This window comes from Triticum urartu, chromosome 6A, assembly GCF_056163025.1.
Source record: "Triticum urartu cultivar PI428250 chromosome 6A, HENAU_Tu73, whole genome shotgun sequence".
In the NCBI taxonomy this organism is placed as follows: Eukaryota; Viridiplantae; Streptophyta; class Magnoliopsida; order Poales; family Poaceae; genus Triticum; species Triticum urartu.
In genome coordinates, this window is record NC_141878.1 from 21344702 (window position 1) to 21357816 (window position 13115).

The 13115-nt window shown below is 53.0% G+C and overlaps 1 pseudogene; it reads left to right on the plus strand.

Moving 5' to 3' along the window:
* The first annotated feature begins 433 nt into the window (after nucleotides 1-433).
* On the plus strand, nucleotides 434-3948 carry LOC147963382 (putative disease resistance protein RGA1; annotated as a pseudogene).
* Nucleotides 3949-13115: the final 9167 nt, after the last annotated feature.

Sequence of the window (13115 nt, forward strand, 5' to 3'; positions counted from 1 at the left end):
ACATTTTGGTCTATTTTTGAACTCTCTAATCTCGGCCATTCACTTAAATGTTAAATCTAACTTCATATTGCTCTAAGTCTTATACTAGTTAGCATCAAATTCTTTTAACTAGGTGGCTACAAGGGCAACCACCAGGTCATTGCAGAAGGCATGTCAGACAACTAGTGCAGTTGACCTTCTCTCGGCAGAATAAAATCCCTGGGTCGGACTCATTCTAACAGAGAACAGTTTGTACAAACCATAGTCCAGCAAGAGAGTGAAGGTACAATCTGTTCATATTGCATCTATCCTCACTTGAGATAATTGCTACTGCTTGAAAAGTTCTTATATTATGTGACGGATGGAGTAGTAGGTTTCAATATTGTACTCATCAAACTCTTCACAATTAATCTTAATTTTGTTTGTATTCATCACAGCAGTCCTCGGGCTGTTTATGGAAACATTCAAGGCAGTTGCTGGTGTATTTGCACACATCAATGCATGTCGGGATTTTTTTGGCTGGGTCACGCCATGCATCGTAGCGGCCCGACGTCAGCTGCTGGGTGAAGGCAATTCAGTTGTGCAACACCAGATTCTGGCTGAAAGGGAGCAATTACGTCATTTGGAAAACGACATTTGGAAGCTCCAGACAACTATGCCCAAGATGCTTGACCTTATTGAGCGTGTTGAGTGGCAGAGCCATAAGAAACCAGCAGCCGAGCTTCTCCCGCACATCAAGGATGCAGTTTATGATGCTGAGGACTTTCTTGATGAGTTCAAATATTATGCACTCAAGTTGAAGCTTGAGGAGAGCAAGAATTCAGGTGAAGAACACATGCATGCTGCCTTTCTAGAGTTCTTCAAAAGTATCAACAATTGTGACCACTTCAACAAAGTGAAGGAAATCCAGGGTAACCTAGATCACATCCATTATCAATCGAAGGATTTGAGATTGCATAAAGCACCATTGAAGTTTGACAAATCAATCAGGCCAGAAATAAGTGCTTTTTCTGAGGTGCCACAAATATTTGGCCGTGAAAAAGAACTGAAACACTTGGTTCAAAAGTTAGGAGTACATACAAGCAAGAGAGGGAGGACCGAGAATGAAGCCAGAGCGACTGATTTGTGTGTGCTTCCCATATTTGGTATGGGGGGTGTCGGAAAAACAACTATTGCACAACAAATCTGCGATGATGCAAAAGTGAAGGAGCACTTTGACTGCATAATTTGGACTTGTGTTTCTGATGATTTCGACATAAAGAGGTTAATTAAAGAGATTCTGGAGCAGATGGAACAAGATACAACATTTGATAATCTGAATAACCACGTGAGAAAACTGGCTCATTCTGTGGAATCTAAGAAGTTGTTACTTGTCCTTGATGACATGTGGGGTGATGCATTGAGAAATGGTGGCGCGGAGTGGGACAAATTTTGCGTACCTTTGAGAAATGCTCTTCAAGGAAGTATGATTTTGGTCACCACTAGATTTTTTGAGGTTGCTAATCTAGTCAGCACTGGCATGAAGAGCTTTGAGTTGGAGGGCTTGCAAGATGCTATTTTCTGGGAGTTCTTCAAATTTTGTGCATTCGGATCCAATAGGAGTTGCAACGACCTAGAGTTGGAGTGCATTGGAAAAGACATACTTCCTAAGTTGAAGGGTTCTCCCTTGGCTGCCAAAACTCTTGGACGCTTGTTGCAAAGGGACCTAAGCACAACACATTGGGAATCTATATTGACAAGTGAGTTGTGGCAATTAGAACAAGATGTGGCTGACATTTTGCCAGCCCTTAGATTGAGTTATATGTACCTACCACCATTATTGAAGAAGTGCTTCTCAATTTGTGCAATGTATCCCAAAGATCACCAATTTGATAAAATGTTTTTATCAGATATTTGGATAGCACAAGGATATGTGGAACCTCAAGAGGCATCCTTGTGTTTTGATGAGCTTGTAAAAGGATCATTCTTTCAGAGAGCAGCTGAACAAAATAACAAGTACACACGGAGAGTAACTCAAGAGAGTGATAAGTATGTTATTCATGATTTGATGCATGATACGGCACAGCTGGTCTCAATGTATGAATGCTTCATCATAAAACACGCAAGCGATCTTGATAAAATCCCTTCAAATGTTCGTCATCTGTCAGTATTCACTAATGAAAATGTTGGCTGTTCAGAGTTGAAGAGGTTATGCAACAAGAAAAAATTGCGATCCCTGGTGTGCAATGAATTGTACAAAAGTGCAAACGATTTTTATCCCGTGATTGACTGTTGGTTCAGGAATCTCCCTAAAGTCCGTGTACTGAGTTTTAGGCTGTCCAGAGTAAGGCAGTTACCTGAGAGCATGGGCAACTTGAAGCATCTACGGTACCTTTGTTTACTCGGAAGTCCTACTTTCAGCACCCTTCCTTCATCGGTTTGTCATCTACACCTTCTCAAGGCTATAGAAGCTAAGGATTGTGTGTTTCAGAGTTTCCCTGAAGGCTTCAGTGATGCCATCAGCTTACAAAAAATAAAATCAAAGCGCTTTAGTTATAACAAGGATCACTCTAATACACTCTGGATAGAATGGACTGGTGATCAGGCGATACAAATGATGGAGAAGCAGATTGAAGTGTTGCCTCACTGGAATCTCCAACAATTGAGAATAAGGCGTTATGGAGGTGAATCTTGTCCTAGTTGGCTTCGTCCTAACCTCCTGCCAAGGTTAAGTTTCCTGGACTTTCATGAATGCATGAATATTCAGAGTGTATCATTTTTTGGCCCGTACATATGTGATCCAGACCAGGCAGACAATCTTCACCGGCTTGAAATTTTGAAGATCACAGATTGTCCTAAAATCAATTGGCAAAGTTTTGTAGCCTTCCCCACTTCTCTTAGAAGGATTTACCTACAGAACGTTGGGTATTTCACGAATCAATTTGTGAGGTCCTTTCAGAACCTCAATTTCCTCGCCCACTTGGAAATATTTTGCGAATGGTTAACATATATTCCCTTGGAAGTCTGGAGTAGCAATTTACCATCCCTTAAGTATCTAAAAATGAACCGATGCGCCTCTCTTGTATCAGTTGGGGTCTCTGAAGCAAGCAGCAGCAACAACATTGGAGCATTCTCATCCCTTGATTTTCTATATATTACCAGCTGCACGAAATTGTTGAGCCTTGATGAATTCCTGACGCCTGCTTATCTACCTGTTGTGAAGGAAATTCGGATTTGGAATGGTGAGGAGCTGACGTCCTTGCCAGGTGATAAGCTCCATGGTTTTTCTTGTTTGCAGAAGCTGGATATTGAAAACTGTCCTAAGTTAAATACACAGATGGTACTAACATTACCATCCTCCCTCAAGAGCTTCAACTTGGAAGCATGTCAAAGCATGCAGTCCATCGACATTCGTCAGCTGGGGGGTACTCCAGCATTGAAGGAATTGAAAATAGCACACTGTTCAATCCTCAGATCCATAGGTGGTTCAGTAGCAGTTGCTCAGGTAGAGTCCGTGTGTATTCTTGATTGCCCAGAGCTGACAGAAGTAAGACAGCCTCTTCGACGAGGAAATTGGTACGCATTCTTGTCACCAGCAAAGACGGTTGCATTATGCATTAGCATTTTTCTGTCTCGTTATATACGTGACCAGCTATATGCTTGGTATCTTTACATCTTCGCAAAACAAAGCTCCTATATTCTACCTTGAAGGTTTAGGCTACTAAATCCTTTTGGTAGAGCTGAGAGTCTTTCTTGTTTGCCGGAGCCTTCACATTGAAAAGTTTTCTATTTTATCATATATGAACATATTGTAACGGGGGTCAACATATATGATAATATATGAACATATTGTACCTGCTCTCCGTCTTGGCTGGCGCGGGACAGCGGGATCCAGAGGAACGCCGGGCGAACATGGGGTCCGGCGGCGCTGCGGGCGGGTCTCCCATCGGCGTCGTGCGCGGCGCGGCGGTGGCGACCTGCGTGTCGTGAGGTGGTGGCTGCGTTGGCCTGACCGGTGGTCGCAGGTGCCGCCGGATCCAGATCGGATCCATCTGGATCTTTTCTTCGAACTCCGTAGGCCGCCGCGGGGTGGTGATGATCGTCGCTGGCCACGTCGGATCGTTGGATTCGGCGTCTGGAGATCTACAAGGAGTTCTTCTCGATCCTCCTTTCTGGTGGATTGAGCCCCATGGCTCTTTCATCTTCGCAGGTTTCGGATCGTGGCTTGCCGGATCCGGAGTACACGAAGGTTTGGTGGCATAAGATGGGGACCGGAGGAAACTTTGGTTGGCGTGTTCGGCCCGGCATCGGCGACGTCACTTGACGCCGTTACCCTTCCTGGAGGCGAAGCCGAGGTCCCCCCTATCCACCCCCGAACCCCTCCCGGACGAAAGTCCAAAATTCAGTCTGGATTGGGCGGCGGCGGCGTCATGCGCGTCGTATCCTCCATGGAGGCGCCGTTTTGGGAGGAACTGCTGTTCGGGGGAGAGATGTTGTGGATGGTGGGATCCGAGTAGCTCCAGCAGCGGCGATGGTGTGGAGGTTGCCAGGTGGTGCGGCGTTGTATCTACCGCGTCATTGACGACGAGTGGTGGCAGCATGGTGCAGCTGCATATCCACGACGGATGCGGCTGGATGGACGAGCGCAGGGTGGTCGAGCTGTCTGGCGCCATGGTGGCGTCGACGGCAGGCCTGGTAAGGTCTGTGCGTCAGTACCTGCTCTGGAGATGGATAGGTGGAAGAAGGCGGCGGCAGCCTCGGTGAGTGCGCCGGACCGGCGTGTGACCCAGTCCCGGTATGTGGCTAGGATGGGGCATCCGGAATTAGATGTTAGGATTTGGTGCGATGTCTGTTTGGTATTAGGCTCGGACATTCGGCACCACTACATCAAGGGGGTAGGATTAGCGACAGATGTTGCCTAGATGGTGGCTTCAGGCTTACTGATGTACCACTTTGTAAGGTCTTTTGTGCTTAATAATTAATAAAGTTGCTGTATGCATCGTCCAGATGCAGAGGCCGGGGGTGCATCCTCCTTTTCTAAAGAAAATATATGAACATATTGTAACGGGACAATATTCATTGTGAAGGATATAATTGTTTTGAAAAGAAAATTTATTAAAAGGAAAACAATAGTGATACCTTTTTATAAAAGAATTTTGTTACATATTCGATCCAATAATAATATTTCTCCATTATTGTAGCTCATCAACAATTTTTTTCATAAAAGAATTTTGTTACATATTTTTGGGTACATTTGATCAAATGATAATATTTCTCCATTATTGTATCTCATCAACATTTTATTCATATATACTATGTCGATTGCTCGCATCTTCCTTGCACTAACTGATATTGAGGATAGTGAAGCTTTGGTGACGTTGTTGATTAATTTAGGCTATAGGCAAGTGTTTGAGAAAAAAAAAGTAAGCTATATCAGTTCTGTATGAAACATGTGTACAAGTATGAAACTGAAAGATGAATCATTTTGCAGAAGATGGCATTCTTATGAAATTGGCTGCATGTTTCTTTCCCCCAATCATTGCAGTACTTTACTAGGTTTTGCTCTACGAGCACTCAAAGGTTCTCTTCAGTGCTTATCACATTTTCTCAAAATATTACTCCCTCCGTTTGCAATTATAATAAATGTTTTGGATATTTCAATATGGACTACATAAAGACTGAAATAAGTGAACAAACATAATAAGATGTATCTATATACATATGAATCAGAAAAAGTTAAAGCATCTTATATTTGTGAATGGAGGGAGTATTTAACATAGTACTAAATGTTGAGTGCACCTTGCTATCAAGTTTATTACCAGTTCGAGAAAAGTCCGATTACTGAAATAGCTAGCTTCCTGATATGTACAGTTCTCCATAAGGGATACGAACTTATTTCTCAAAGCAAGTCTGGAAAAAACAATGTTAGATTCAGTTATGTGATTAATCATATTAGTTAAGTTCCGTTTCATGAATCTACTACCCAGAAAAGAAATTTTGATTGATTTTATGACTCTATTTAATATACAGGCGGCAACTCTGATGTTATGCCCAGATGATATGATTCAAATAAAGGAGAATAAGTACTTTCATCTTTTGCAAGTCAAGACAGATGCAATGATGTGTCAATACCAGTACTAGGTATATCCCCTGGCTGCTTCTTCCATCGATGTGCAATCCATATATATGCTGATTACTACTGATCAGTTCCGGCCCAGTTTACATAGAGTGTCTGAACTCTGAACTTGTTGTGACCAACTATTTTTATCTGTTGAGAACATATGGCATGCATAACGTACGATTCTGGGAATGTAGCCAAAATCGAGAAACTGAGGTGATGTTTGTGAAGCAAAGCAATTGTATTATGGCTTTACAGAGAGTCATATCTCTGCAGCAGATGCTGCTACTGGAATATGAAGGGTCCATGTTCAGACTGATGCCATGAACATACATGAGGACAGCGTTTCACACTTGAGAGTTCCAATGTTCTAACATGCATGAGGACAGAGTTTCAGACTGCAGACCTGATGACGTGTAAATGTAAATGTTGTCCTAAAGATAGTGCATTCGTTGTGGCTTAAGCACATTCATCTTGATGGAAATGGTTGTACTAGTAATATATTAAGTTGAGGACTTGAGAGCTATACACATATCAGTGTTTGTAACTTCCTTCAAATTTTGTCAACCAGTCCTCTCCCTAGTTTGTTTTTTTCCCTAGTTTGTTTCCGGCTTTCCGCCAAAAGCTCCCTTGTTTACTACATGCTGAATAACATTATAGTTGGTAACAATTTGGTTGTATCCATATTTTTTCCTACCGAGCAGTCTGAAGATTGGCAGAAGAGCTAGACATCAAATTTGATTTCTTTATGCGCTTTGCCTGAATTTAATATTATTTAGCTCATATGCTGTCGGAACGACGCAAGGCTATAGACTTAAACCTGATCTATGGTTAACGTCGCGTGGACGTTTAAGCCACCATGTGGACGTTTAAGCCGCCGCGTTATAGGTTATGAGAAATTGAAACGAGACAGAAACAGCTCAGATTTATCTGTAGTCATCGGTCCCCTAGCTTGGCATTTAAAGTGGTTCATCGAGAGTGATCAACGAAGATTATTTGCATGCAGGGGGTGGGCGTGAGCTCTGGCGATAGGCCAGGCGATCCCGCCGACGCCCCACCGCCGCCCCGCCCACCTCAACCCCGCCCGCCGCCACTCACCCCCCCCCCCCCCCACCCACCCACCCACCCACCCCTTGCTGCCCACCGCGCCGTCTGTTCCAGCTTTTGGCCGTCGACCTGGCGGTTCTGACAGCGGCAAGAAGTCCCACGCTTCGGGGAGAGCTTTCCGCGTCGTGCCTCGTCCAGGTAAAGCCTTTCAAGACCGTGTTTTCTCCTCCCTTCGGTGCAGTGTCGTCTTCAACCCTCGTCCTGGCTCGCCTCTCAGTCCCGGGATGGTGTGGGTGGTCGTCCCCGCGACGGGGCCTCCTCTTTCCGCTGTCTCTCTATCCACCCTTGCCTCGATCCTCTTCTGCGTGCGCCCCGCTCGCCTTGTGGCGGTGCAGACGGAGCCCCAGATTTTCTCCATCCAAGTGGCTAGCGAGGCCGTCGCCAAGCTCATGGTCGAGTCCCGCGTCGGCGCGTCGGCGGCGGTGCAGCTCAAGCTGTGTCTGTCGGTGGCCGAGGCGCGCGCGTTGGCTTCGATCGCCCTCGAGTCCCACGCGTCCGCCCCACCTGCCGCTTTCAAGCGCTCGGTTAATGCGCATGGGCGCCGCCATAGCCTTTCGGCTCGTAGCCGCTTGCCTCCACCTAGGTCATGCCTTCCCGCTCTTCTGCCCCGTCCCATCGCGTGCCACGTTTCGCCCCCGGATTGCCCCGTCCCCGCTGAAGCCATGCTGGGTTCCATTAATCCGGTCGCTGGGGGGGGGGGGGAGCGAGTAGCCCGGCTGTCTCTGCGGGGGGGGGGGGGGGGGGGGGGGGGGGGTGGAGCTGGTCCGCGCCGCGTCGCCCATCCTATCCAGATATGACACGTTAATTGGCGCGTTGGATGTGGGGGCCCTCGGCCTTAACTCGCCCTCTCCTGCTCCCGGGGCTGGGGACAAGAGCCCATATCGCTTCGCGCTGTTATCCCCTTCTGCCCCTGCCCCCCGCCCGCAGTCGCGCCCTCCCCCCCCCCCCCCCCCCCCCCCCCCCGCTCTCTCTCCGTGGCTGTTTTCGCTGCCTCTCGACGCGGCACTTCGTCGTTGATTGTCGGGACCCGGTGCGCTGCCGCCGTTGCCGCCGCTCCGGCCACCGCGCTCGCTCCCGTTCTTATCCTGTGGCCCCTCCTCGCCCATCCGTCGTGCCAAGCCGTGCTGCTTCCCCGCTCCGCCCTACCCCTCCACCTCCCCCCCGTCGCCAAACCCGCTACCCCTCCGCTGCTCGTCACCCTCTACCATCGGCCCTCGCTCCGAGGCGCCTCGAGGTGGGCGAGTCCAGCTCGCGGGCCCGCTCCCCTCCGTCGTCGCCGCGTGATATCTCGCTGAACGCGGTGGTCCGCTCACCACCGCTGTCTCCCCCCCCCCCATGCGCTGGTTGAGCTCGGCCATCCGCAGCCGGTCGTCCTGGCCGCTGCGGCCCCTGCGCCGCCACCAGAGCTGCTTCTTCCTCGCGACCCGCCGTCGCCGCATAGCTCTTCGCGCCTCTCCACCTACTCCGGCTCTGAGGTTTCCTCGGGCAGTGGGGTGTCCGTTGTGGCGGAATCCCAGCGCCCCGATGCCATGGATGTTTTTATGCCTCCCGGAGACCTCGAGGCCGCGCGCCGTCTTGCCGTCGTCTCCATCGAGCCCCCTAACACTTTCGTCAACGCGAGGAGCTGTACGGGCGCGTTCCGCAGCGCGCTCGGTAGTGCGCCCTATTGGCGGCCACGGGCTTCCCTGCGGAGTACGTGACCCCGACTTGCATCCCCGCGGCCTTCTCTGGGTTCGGGCGTGTCCTGGAGATCGACCCCCGTGCCCTCTCCGGTCACGAGCTCGCCACGATCCGTGTCGTCGTTCTGCTAGAGCGCACACGGAACATCCCGTGAGACGTTTGGCCGTGGGGAGGGCCGTTCGAGGCGCGCGCCATCTCCATCGAGCCTGCCGCGGTCTGGCCCATGTCTCGCTCCTTCGACGCGAACGGCGAGTACGTGCCCTTATTCAGCTCCCCCCCTTCGCCCACAACCGGCCCGATGGGCGGCGCCGTCACGGCGACATCGCGGCCCCGGCGTTTCACCCGGTCGGCAGATTCGGCAGCCGGGGCTGTGGCGATGCCCTTGACTCCATCCTGCGGGTCCTAGGCGCCCCTCCCCTTCCCGGTGCCGTCTCCCACCGGGCGCTCGCCGGTGGGGTGGGGGAGGACGGCCCCCCAGTGGTGGCCTGGGGCTCCCCTCGCTCTGCCTCCTCGGTGCAAATCACTGAGCTGCCCGACGACATAGCCTGCATGGCGCGGGGGGCGTGGGCCTGCCTTGCATGGATAGCCATGTAGCGGATCCTGGCGCGGGCTCGCGGCTTGCGGGGCTGGGGGAGAAGGCGGAGCGGCGCAGCACGCGTTTGGCTCTGGCTGACACGGGCGCGTTCGTTCTGATTGCGGACAAGGCAGCCAAGCGTCGTGCTCTTAAGGACGCCCTGATTGGGTGCTCTTCCCGTCTCCAGGACAAGGCGGCGCGCGACCATGTCAACGATGCGGTGGTGCGGCCTCTGCCCTCGGCGTCCGTCGCGGGGCTGCGTGCGGCGGCTGCTGTCAAGTCTTCGTCGGTGTCGGCTCCTCTTCATGATTAGAGTCCTGGTTGTTTCCGCTCCCGACTGTGTTGCCCGGGGCTTGTTGCTTCTTCGTTCTTCCCTTATCGCTGTCAGGTTGGGTGACGTGGTGTCTTACTCCCATTGTAGCGTGTGTGTTTGTATTCCCCCTTGGGTGCCTGCTGGTGTCCATGGCTAGTCGCGTTCAATGCATGTCTTTCTTTTTCTGGAATGTTCAGGGCCTTGGGGACCCTGATAAGTGTGATCTCGTTCGTAACTCTATCTCGTCCGCGTCCCCCACTGTGGTGTGTCTCCAAGAATCCAAGCTCGCGGCTCTTGATGTGTTCAAAGCTCGGTCCTTCCTCCCCCCCCTATCTCTCTGAGTTTGTCACTAAGGATGCCGATGGGTCTCGAGGGGGAGTGATCACGGCTTGGGATCCCCGTAAGCTGTCCCTTGTCAGTTGCGCTCGGTCGTGTTTTTCTCTTACCACTAAGCTTGCCTCCACGGTCTCCGACCTCTCCTTCTCCCTAACTAACGTCTATGCCCCGGCTGACCACTCTCTTACTGCGACCTTTGTCGATGATATGCTCTCCTTGTCGCCAGCCATTGATGGGGCAAGGCTGATCGTGGGGGACTTCAATCTCATCCGCCTGCCTAGGGAGAAGAACAATGATCGTTTTGACGCTTTGACGCCAGCCGCGCGTCCACTTTCAACGCCATGATCAATGCCTTGGCATGGCTGGAACTCCCTCTCACTGATCGCTTGTACACTTGGTCTAATAAACGTGATCCTCCCACTCTCGCCCGGCTCGACCGGGCTTTTGTCGACGCAGCCTGGGACTCCCTCTTCCGGGACTCCACGCTTGCTTCTCGCCCCAGAATCACTTCTGACCACGTCCCCCTGGTTGTCTCCGTCTCTACCCGCATCCCGTCGGCGGGGCGTTTCTTTTTCGAAACCTCCTGGCTGCTGGACCCTCTGTTCCTCCCTGCGGTTTTGCCGTCCTGGTCACGCGCCCCTAGCTCTCCCTGTGCTGCGACTCGCCTTGCCCGCCAGAAGAAATGTCTCAGGTCTGCGGCCAAGGTTTGGAAACGACAACACAAGTTCATTCCTGTTTTTGATAACAACTGCCAGTTCTTGATTGACCTGTTAGATTACCTGGAGGAGCACCGGCGGCTTTCCCTGGCCGAATCCGAGCTACGGAGTGATGCCCGCCTTGCGTCGGCTGGCTCTATGGCGCGGCAAGCCGCCTACTGGCGACAGCGGGGGAAGTGCCGGGCCGTTGCGGAAGGTGACGAGAACACTGGATACTTCCATGCCCGGGCGTCTTAGCGGCGTCGGGGGAACGCCATCCGGGTGCTTGCGGTCGACGGCGTTGAGCTGGTTGATCACAGCACCAAGGAGGCGGCGCTGCGGCGGTTCTACTCCAACCTGCTGGGCTGGGCCCCCCGCACCTCCTGGGGGTTCGACCTGGCGTCCCTGTACGCCGGCGCGCCTACGGTCGATGGTGCGCCGCTGGTGGCGCCCTTCTCCAGGGCGGAGATCCGCGCCGCGGTCTTCGCGCTTGACCGAACTAGCGCCCCTGGCCCGGACGGGCTTGGCCCCGCCTTCTACCAGGCCGCCTGGTCGGCGGTTTCTGGAGACCTTCAGCGCTTCTTCGACGAGGTGCATGGCGGCACCGCGTGCCTCGACGGGATAAACAGGGCCCTCATCGCTCTGCTCCCCAAGAAGGAGGGCGTGCCTTCACCTGGCGATTTTCGCCCCGTCTCTCTTCAGAACAGGGATGTTAAAATCCTCTGTCGAGGGCTGACTTCGCGCCTCCAGCGTCAGATTGGCGACCTCATCGACGCGGACCAGTCTGGCTTCCTGACCGGGCGCAGCATCTCGGAGAACTTCGTTTATGCGGCGGAGCTCGTGCAGTGCTGCTACAAGCGGGGGGGGGCGACGCTGGTGTTCAAGCATGACTTCGCCAAAGCCTTCGACTCCATTGCCTGGCCCAGCCTTCGACGGATCATGGAGGTTCGGGGGTTCCCGGCAGCTTGGTGTGATTGGATGGATCTCATTCTCAAGTCCTCGAAGGCTGCCATCCTACTGAATCGGGTGCCTGGGAGGTGGTTCGCGGTCCGCAAGGGGCTGCGGCAGGGGGACCCTGTCTCACCATACATGTTCCTCCTGGTCGCCGACGTGCTCCAGCGCATGATCCGGGTGGACGGGGTTCTGCGACATCCGCTATGTGAGGGGGCGCCGCCTGTGGTGCTCCAGTACGCGGATGACACTCTGATCATAATGCGCGCCTGCCCGGAGGGGGCGACTCGGCTGCGTGGCATCCTTGACCTCTTCGCCTTCGCGACGGGCCTCGTCATCAACTTCACCAAGAGCACTCTCGTCCCCATGCATGTTGCCCCGGAGGTGCTCGAGGCCATGGTGGCTGCATTCGAGTGCACGGTGGGCTCCTTCCCACAAACTTATTTGGGGTTGCCGCTCTCCTGCGACAAGCTCAAACTCGAAGATTTTGCTCCCATGCTCGCCAAGGTTGATCGATACTTGGCGGGGTGGCGGGCGAGGATGCTATCCCCGGCAGGACGCTTGGTGCTCATCAACGTAGTCCTCGACTCCATCCCCACTTATGCCATGGCTGCCATGCGCCTTCCGCCGGCCGTTATATCTAGGCTGGACGGGCTACGCCGGGCGTTCCTGTGGAATGTTGCAGACCGGGCTTCTGGTGCTCAATGCCTCGTCGCCTGGGACCGCGTCTGCCGGGCCAAGGCGGAGGGAGGGCTCGGAGTCCGGGCGCTTGGAGTCCAGAACGATTGCCTCCTCCTCAAGCTGCTCCATCGCCTTCACTCCGGTGTGCCGTCCCGATGGGCCGCCTGGATTTGGGGCCAGCTGGATGGATGGGCCCTCCTAGGGCGCGGCTGCTCCCCCCTCCAAGGCGAGCATTGGGGTGCCCTCCTAGGTCTGCTGCCCGTCTACCGATCCCTCACCAGGGTCGCTGTTGGGGACGGGAGAGCGACCTCGTTCTGGCACGACGACTGGCTCGCCTGTGGGGTGATCCGGGTTGCCTTCCCTGCCCTCTACACCCACGCGGCCTACTCGGAGACCTCGGTGTGGGCGGCACGTAGGCAGGGGGTGCGTGCCTTGCTGGTGGCCCGGCTCACCCCTAGGGCCGTGGAGGAGTGCGCTGCTGTCCAACTACTGATGGATGATTCCCCCCAGCAAGTGGACCGGACTCCCGAGTCGCCGCTCTGTGCACTGCCCCCGGTGGAGGTCTCTCGTCCCGTGGTGTTTACGCCCTCTCACGCTTCGGTGGGGTGGAGTCTCCGTCGGCATCCTTCCTTTGGTCGTCCTGGGCGCCGTCCCGAGTCAAATTCTTCAGGTGGCTGCTTTCCATGTCTCGCATCCACACAC